The 9,336-nt window shown below is 40.6% G+C and overlaps 1 pseudogene; it reads right to left on the bottom strand.

The window, feature by feature from the left end:
• Positions 1–1,442: 1,442 nt before the first annotated feature.
• LOC109472026 overlaps positions 1,443–9,336 on the bottom strand; it is a 21,962-nt pseudogene continuing 14,068 nt past the window's right edge.

Here is a 9,336-nt window from a genome sequence, read left to right on the forward strand (position 1 = left end):
ATCAATAGAATGTTTTCATGCCATGAGCCAATCACAGTGTCTGGATTTGGATTGTACCATATGTAACAGGGGGTTTCTTGATTAGTCATATCTTTCATCTTTCCATATATGCCATACTAATCTAAATACAATAATGACACATCCCCTTGGTTATGCCGAATCCTGATTTCTCCGGTGTCGAGTCATGACATCAGAGCCAGTGTCCCTCTAGAATGTTTTTTTTATTGTCTTCGTCAGAAGGACTATGAAATTGTCTCGCCGCATTGTGGGAACTGCGGATTTTGCGCTATAACTCTAGCAGGCAAGTATTTGTAATGAAGATAAATTAACAAAACAGCAGAAGTCGCCCTGTTCTGATTCTTTCCTTTATAACATCTTCTCTTATTATATTTTGCGACACTGTCGTGACACTTTCAACACAGTAAGAATTTCTTGAAAGTTTTTTTTCCAGTAACAGTCCAAAACCAAATAACGTAAGGGGGGGCTAACAAGGGTGACGACGCATCTTATAATCTGCGGCAAACCGTTTCAGGGTGTTCTGTACCATAAAAAGAGTACAGAGATTATTTTGTTCTTTAGACCAAATTGATTATTAAAAAGAGAAAAGAATACGCATGTTCATTTCTCTAAACGATGTACCTCTGACGAAGACATGAGATCTCCGACCTCTAATTGATATATAAAATTATTGTGAACAATGGGGTCATATGGAAATGTTTTTTAATCTTAAAAAAATGTTTATTAATTTATATTACAGCAGTCCGGTTTATTTCAATCTAACATACAGCAATATAGTATGGGCAAGTACGTACATTAGTACATCATTCATATCACTGTTTCACAAACGGTACATTAACATTTAAATATAACCTCAACACTTGGCCTTCACTTCTCAGAATGCTACTTCTGTTTAAAAAGCCATAGTAATAATGTCAATATATGGCAGAAACAGATTACAAACCAGCTTGTTGATGTTCAAAATGATGTACTCCTGAATCCTACTATTATATAATAACACCCTAAATCATCATCATCGTCATCACCGGAATGAAATATTCAAGCTCTGACCATATTTACAACATAGATGATTGATACTTTTATAAATAAGGCAATGTTGATTTGATTATATGGATGACATCCGCGCGCGCATGAATTTTCGGCCGTTTCCAGAAAAAAAAAGTTTTCAACCATACTGTAAATCGTGCAAAACAGTTGCTAAATGAGCCAAAATATACCATAAGTTGGATGGAAAACATTTAGAAACGATACCAATGTCGTAGAATGCCAAAATCAAAGGAATAAAGACAAAAATGTATAGAAATGAATTCGAAGACTAGATTATTCGCCATAACATATTCTGTGCCATTTGTTCAACCTTCATGACCTCGTAGATGTCATAGTGAAAGCAACTTTTTTTTTTGCAAAACTTTTTTTTTCGTACGCTCGCATCAGTTTTGGGGTTCCCAGAGGATGCCATCCAGATAATCAAATCAACATGGCCTAACTCAATTTTATCCTAATCTTGGCTTCTCTTTTTACCACACGTTAAACTGAATAAATCGAACAATGTTTGTATTGCTTATTTTGCTGCTCTAGACTTCGCATTTCCATACCCGCCTTCTGAGGTTCTGTCAGTAGAATTGAAGAAATATTGTGGATGTTAGAAGCATTTTAGGTGACAAAATGGATGTACCTAAGTAAGTACACATTGATGCATTTCAGAAGTGAATGTCTGTTTCTGTGACCTTCTAGTTCACCCCATACCTTGTGTCTGGCCTTTAGACCACCTGTTATTCTGCCAATCAACCTTCCCCACCCAAGTAATGCCAACCTAGTACTCAAACCCACTGCTCGGCCATCCGAAATGATATTTTTGTCACCATTTTATGTAACGTCTTTTCGAACAAAATGACCAAGGCTGCGGAAGTTCTTCTCCGCCCGACTCAGCTAGGCTCCCCGGTAGGTTTTGCACAACGTTAAGTGAGGCTTATACCTCCTGGCGGGCAAAACTACTACATGCGTAACACTCTTACCGGGTGGTCTATTGAGCTGGGCGGTGAGAAACTATTAGAGCCCCCGAAATCAGCCGGCCCCAACGACGATAGGCTGTATACCAGGCTACATTATCATCTATGCCGTCAATTCAGGCCTTCCTATAGGCTTTGAAGTTTTCGTTTGCATACTTTCTTCTTCTTAGTTCCCTCAGTCTTCCCCTTCGTCGCTTCCCCTCGACGCTGTGGGACTGTCCAGAGCGACCCTGGGATTGTTGATGGAAGCCGGTAGACTTGCGCAGATGACCGCCATCAGGAGGCACAGAACGGCCGCCACATAGAAGACCAGGTGGTGATCTAGCGGCCAGGGTAAACCTGGTAACAACGGGTTGGAAAAACAACCGATTAGATCACTACTCACCAAGCATTAGTTTGGATTTCAGGTTACTTTGGTGCGTTTTATGATTTTATACCTGGCTTTCTTTTTATGACTTCACCACCTAGTGGTGAAGTCATATTGTTTTTCTTTTACTCCATACTGTATTTATATTTCAGTCCATACCATATGGTATTGTGTTCTCTCATGTTCCTCCTTCTCCTCCTGCCACACAGTCAAATAGATTCAACTGTCTTGTTTTAGCCAAATGACCTGAAATTTGGCATGGAGGTAGAGTGAGCCAATACCCCTAGGCGTTTTATTTATTTTTTTCACAAGCCTTTGAACAATTTTTAAGAAGGGGAATTTTTCGACAAAAAATTAATTTTTGGATCCTGAGCCCTGGTAGTACAACCTAATGATCTGAAATTCGGTATAAGGGTACCTTGAACGTTTGTCTACATGATAGCAGTCACATATTTGGCATACACCACTTCCACATGACTCATTTGAGGGACTTTAATGACTACTTTTAGCCAAAAAGGGCCAAAAGCGCTATACCCGTTCCACGTTCGATCTAAAGAATGCCCATCGAACAAGTGCCCCATAGCGGGTAACCTAGGGTCATGTTGCACGTACGTCGTTTGCAATAACCCACACATTCAATATTTTATGTGCCTAAGATCATTACGTCATCTACAATCACGACGATGGAATCTGCCGACCATCCTAATCCTGAGTACTGCAAAGTGTCTCGGAAGGTATCGAATAAAAAGACTACAAGAGTAGGGGTGTCGCACGGTCGAAATTATTTCCCCGGAAACGCTCCGGACCGCTTAAGACCGAAAAATTCCCCAGATTTGAGGCTCTCAGTTGGGTACTCAACGGACAAAAATCGCTGGGATGGAGATGGACTGAAATATGTTGTATTTGCTCCCAAGCAAATGTCGGCCTTTCTAGTTGCAATTGTATCTTTTTTACGCCAACCCAACAAAAATATACCAAACCCGAACCTCTGCCTTGGGTATAAGATCACTGCAGTGGTGGTTTTTTCCTCGCCTTGCAACTGCCATTGAAAACACAATCCTTACATTGTCACCAAAATTCATTTGTATTGGTAGTTACATGTTCTAAGTTTTGATATTTTTGAACAGAAATTTTAAACATGTTGCAGGCTGTTGTACATGTGAGACACAATATTGTCAGTGAGCTCTTTATAATTCAAGTTTCAACTTTAAAGCATACGAACCAGTTAGATTTTTTGTGTTACGCTAAGAAACAATATTCACAAATGTTTCTTAACATTAGATTTAAAAAGTTCAATGTTGTACCCATTTGGAAAAGAATTCACAAGGAAGCTTGGCCCAATTTATGTACTTCTAAAAGTGACACTATCATCGTGGGGCATTCTTCTGTAAGATGGAGTCATTCCTAGAACTACATAAATTGGAACATTCTTTTGAGAGATGGAATATGTGGAGAAAAGGGTGATTTGCGAACGTAGCATTAGCAAAACATGTCCTAGCCGTGAGAGACCTGCCGACCTACCGTTATCGTTTGTCCAGGCGAACAGATTGGCGCTCACCGCCGGTCCCAGGAGTTTTAACAGCGACGCCATGGTCTGCGCGATGCTGTTGATCGTCCCACGGTTTGATTGCTTTGTCGGCGAAAAGGACACGGTATATGTAAGATATCTACGAAAATATCCAGGCAGGGCACGTTCAAATACTTCATGTCATGCAGATGCAATAATCGTATAAAACAATAGTTGACAAAATATGTAGTTACGTTTCAACGTGATCAAAGAATAGAAAAGAAACACTGTTTAGCTATATGATGATAAATAGGTTAGTAATGCGTAGTACGTTTAGAACTCAGTGCTAGAATCTAGCGCTTTAGTGTTTTTAAACTACTAAAATACTGTTTTTATATTATCTAGGACACATATAGTCACCTGTGCATTTAGCCCATCTGTTTTAGAATAGGTAATAAAGATAATTTTAATACCATCAACGTCAATACTTTTGTAACGCTTAAAGTTGTGGACAGTAAAATTCTAATTCTTACTGACGCGAGACTGCAGCTGAAGACATCTCTCGTTTCTTTACGTATGTTAATCTTTAATAAGAGGCATGTTACTCACCACACCAGAGTTTCCTACCAGAACCATGCTGGCCAGGAATGAGAATGAGCTGAAAAGTGGAGGAAAACATTTATATCAAGTATCACAGAAAAATTAGCTATATCCGATCGTTGGATTAAAATTAACAGTTTCCCTCGAATTCAATTGGTTGTTTATTTCCTAAAACATTAACCACAATATACGTTTTATGACCACGACAGATTTCTTGCGTGCACAAATGATAACCATAAATATCTGGTAAGCACATTAAAGATCTGTGCCCCACTATGTGTAATTTCCGATGCCTAATGTTCACTTACCGATGTACATTTGGGAAAGATAGGAAAGGTACCTTCACCTGACAGTGTTCTGATTCCCCTTCCACTTGCAATGTAGAAAATTTTGATAAACAATCACAACATCCCCGACTAAAGGTAATAGGGACCCTTGCAAAAGATCAAACTTCTTTTTTTTTTCTTTTTGATGCCCAGCATCATTGTAAAACTGATACATAGCAAAGCTATAGAATGTCTGAGACACAAAGACTTCTAAACGTTACCGCAATAGCAATGGTCAGTATCTTACCGTCCCTGTTCCATTACCAACACCACAAGCAACAGTGGACCCCAGACCCAGGCGAGCATGTCTGAGGCTTCGGGCTGGGAGGTCTCCCTCTTGTCCTTTGCTAGGCGACACTGGCCGGGAAGCGGTCTCTCGACTGTCGCGTTCATTTCTGCCTCTGTCTGAGTGTAACTTTCGGTCATCACTTGTGGTGACGCCGTCGAGAAACCTTCAGCTGTTGTGAAATTCGGTGTCAAATCGCTAGAGTGCGCTGTTTGGTTTGAGACTGCGCGACTCGTCATGGCCCCTAGTCCTGAGATGCTGGCCATTGACGGAAGCAAGGAGATCCCCACTGCGTACAGTACAAGTCCGGTCACGAACACCGTCTTGTAGCTGATCTTGGACGCGATGAAAGGGGTTAGCGTTGCCTTTAGGAGAGATAATTACCGAAGAACTCAGTCATAATTCTGTGTAAACTGTCACAAGATGTAAGTAGTAGTACAGGTATGGTTTCTCTTGTTATATTCACGTAAAAAATTATGTTAGTATCACAAAAAAATGTTTCATGAGCCATAAGAGGCTTTATTTATTCAGTCCTTCTTTCATTCATTCTCCCATTCATGTTAGGTATTAACTCTTCATGGGCTATTGCCCAATACACTTGTGATATAATCTCCAAGGCTTGGAAGGACTGACACCTTATTCTATGCAACGTTTTCTACGTAAATAAGAGGGGAAGCTACCATTTTCAAAGTTAATGCATAATGTTAACTATCGCGTGGTTCAGGGCCCATAAAATAACTACTCTGCTTACTAACATTTAATAAGAACAAAAAGGAGAATCTCAGCAAAAACAGTATGCTTTCCGAAAACATACTGTTTTGCTAAGTTTCTTCTTTATCTTCTTAGAAGGTAAACATAAATACCTTTGTGACGGTCCCGTAAACAGCGATAGTGGTGAGGACGATGGAGACCTCTGCAGGACCGAAGTTGTAGCCGCCATGTCCGGGATCAGACACCAGGAGGAGGGGTAACAACTGCAGGGTGAGAACATAACGGTGTCACGATTCTCTGGTCAATCAATGAATAGTATCTTTTTTTCACAATTAGGCCACACCGATTTAATTTTATGGATGACATCCGCGCGCGCATGGATTTTCGCCCGATCTCAAAAAAAAAAAAAAGATCACGTATTCCGAGGCTCTGGCCTGGCTTTAGGCCTGGGTAGTGCATGGTGGTGATAACTCTGGTTGACGGCAGCCAGGCTACCGAAGCTCCAAGACTCAAGAGCTCAGTACATACGTACAGCAGTGTCGATTCATATATTCCGCAAAAATCCAGCATGTGTCGGCCTGTCGTATACGTCGCTATGCAATGCGCCAAATTCACAATACCAGGTTTGTATTCCTGTGGTTTTGTAGCATTTTTTATTTTTAGCCGGATTTTTATTTTTTTTGCCCGCGCGCACTAGTTTGGCGGTCTTCAGAGGATGTCATCCATAAAATTAAATCGGTGTGGCCCTTACATGTTTAACAAAGACCCAACGTTTCGCTGACCATCTGTCTTAGGCTTAGGCTTATAATGACGGGTTCAGAGTGAAGCTAGGTGCCACATGGTTCACTGTGCACTGCAAGTATGTGATATATGGTTCACTGTGCACTGAAGCTAGGTGCTGAAAATGCAGCCCCAAGCGTGAAACTATTGTGATCTACATTGTACATACTAGTATGTATGATTGTTACAACAAGGCCTGAATTTGACACACGGGCACCGAATCTTCAGCTCATTCAAGCTATAGTGGTTGATAAACATCGTCAATATCATCGTCTGAACATGCATTTTGGCAAATAGGCCAGACACATGTTGAGTAATCCCGCACGAGTTTTCTTACACTGTGCGTGAATTCCATTGAATTTGTCTGATAACCAAATTGGCGATACAATGTTGAGAATAACCATTATTGCCAGAGGGCTAAATGCAAACTGATAGATAAATGATAAACTGATAAATGCAAGTAAGAGCAATAAGTGTAGGATGTATTGAAGAATTGTGTTAAACCATATGGAAACATGGCGTTCTACGTTCTTAAATCTAGCTTTCTATCTTGATCGATTACACGCGCGTTGTTCTTACACTGTGCATGTGTTCCATGTAAGAAATTGAGAATTTGTCTGATAACTAGAAAAGCTACAACGTTGAGTACAGACTAACGCTATCGCTCGTACCGTGTAGTTGGTGCAGATACTCGCCAGCGCGTAGACAGCGTACAACGCACAGGGGATCAGCACCAGTCTGTCGCGTAGGATGCCCATGATGGAAGCCTCATGTCCTGTGGGGGATAAACTTCGACAGTTTAACACCTTGGGTAAAACTTTTGTTACAAAGCTAAATGCTCTCATCTAGAGCTGTCGACCTGTCTCTCTGGTCTCCATCAGTAAACTGACCCAGTGAGTCTTGATACGTGGCTTCTCTGGAGTGTGGTGTCAACACTTGATCAAAGATATCCGGTTTCACACTTCAGAGAAGCCATGTCACGATTCTCACTGTGTCAGCCTTAGGAAGACGACGGCGACTGGTAGGAATATTTTTAAAAAGTGTAATACTAGCACACTATTAAATAGTATCGGCGGCGGTTTTACTCACGTTTTCCCCCGTCGTCTTCAGCAGATACTTCGGTCAGATCGATGTACTCATCTTTGGGGGTTTTGCCCCGAGATTCAGTCAGAAAAACGCAGCCAACTGTGAATTGTGAAAAGGGACATACGAATGGAAATCACGTATTTTTGTTATACCTTAATGATCGGACACAAGGAATGTAGATGACAACACTGTATAAAACCGTCCTCTGAGACGACCAAATACACTCAAGAAAAGCCTCTGTTACTTATTTAGCCCATCGGATCCCATACACTAGTCGAACGCCATGGCCAAGTGTAGGTCGGCACAGCTTCTGCTCTTGTTCGGTAAATTCAGCTGTTAGTAGTAATCGACGGCAAAAGGCTAGATTTTTGCAAAATAGTGAAAGAAAACAATCGGGGGTCGGTCGGAAGATTCAATCATACTTCGCTGACCAATCAAATACAACGAAGACTTGTACGCCATACTCAGACTGACCTATGAGAATGCAGAACTGTAAACACCCTACTACTGCGCAGGGCAGCAGGTACGGGAACTGCCTGAAGATCGGGATGTCGAACGTCTGGAATCTCGTAGCTGGACAGGCCAAAAATCCACCCAGTGTAGGACCCTGGGGAAGCGTAATGGCATTGATTAGACGGCTGGAAAAATAAAATACTACAATTTGGACTGCATTGTTACAGCGATTTCACCCTTGGAAATGCATTGTTACTGTAACATCCAGCCATGGTATACAGTAAACCAGTCACATTTACCTAAAAGAGGTGACAGACTCGCCGGCCCTTGTAAAACGAATGATTCTAAATGTTACTACTCATTACTAATCTAATGAAACTAAATCTAAAGTACCTAATTGTTTAGGTATTGTGTATTTGTTGCATGTATTTTTATGTGTATCCAGGATAATCTGAAAAGCAGACCAAAATGGCCTGAGCTGTAATTACTGGTAAAACAAAGAAACTGAAACTGAAACTATGAGCTATCGACCCTAGGTTAGAAAACTTTATCATCACGGAGAAACTTGCACCTGCTACAATTATTGTACAAGGCATTTAGCAATGAATTCCCAGAATATAGAAATAGTTTTCAGGTGGTTTCCGAATCTCCCAGATACCCGCCAGACACAGTCAGAACCTATCCTTGAAACTGCCGTAAGTGCGCCTTGAATGTGGCAATCGAAAGTTGTCCTATAGAGGCCCTATCCTCCGGAACAGGTCGCCACATGATATAAAGTGAGATGTAAAAATAGGCCTGACTTCTGACCCCTCCATACAAACAATCTGGACTGGACAATTACTGGACTGGACAAATTGTACTTTTTGTTATTATCATTATTTATTAATGTTATTGGTTATTTACCGCTTTTCTTTATTATTATTGCCATTTTCATTATTTATAGTATCCATATTTTACTGTTTGTATGTGGCTGTTGTGTTTTGAAGTGTAAAACAGGGCCACATTGAAAAGAAGTGTAATCACTTAATGAGCCACCCTGTATAAAAATGACGGAAATAAAAAAAAAAACTGAAAGCATTTAACTAAACTTTCAACTAACTAAAAAGAAACTTTGAAACTTTATTTGAATAAGCACTAGCGGTGGACCCGCTGTATACATACATTGGTATACATACAATATATATATATATATA

This window comes from Branchiostoma belcheri, unplaced genomic scaffold (genome assembly GCF_001625305.1).
Source record: "Branchiostoma belcheri isolate BF01 breed outbred unplaced genomic scaffold, Haploidv18h27 scaffold261, whole genome shotgun sequence".
Taxonomy (NCBI): Eukaryota; Metazoa; Chordata; class Leptocardii; order Amphioxiformes; family Branchiostomatidae; genus Branchiostoma; species Branchiostoma belcheri.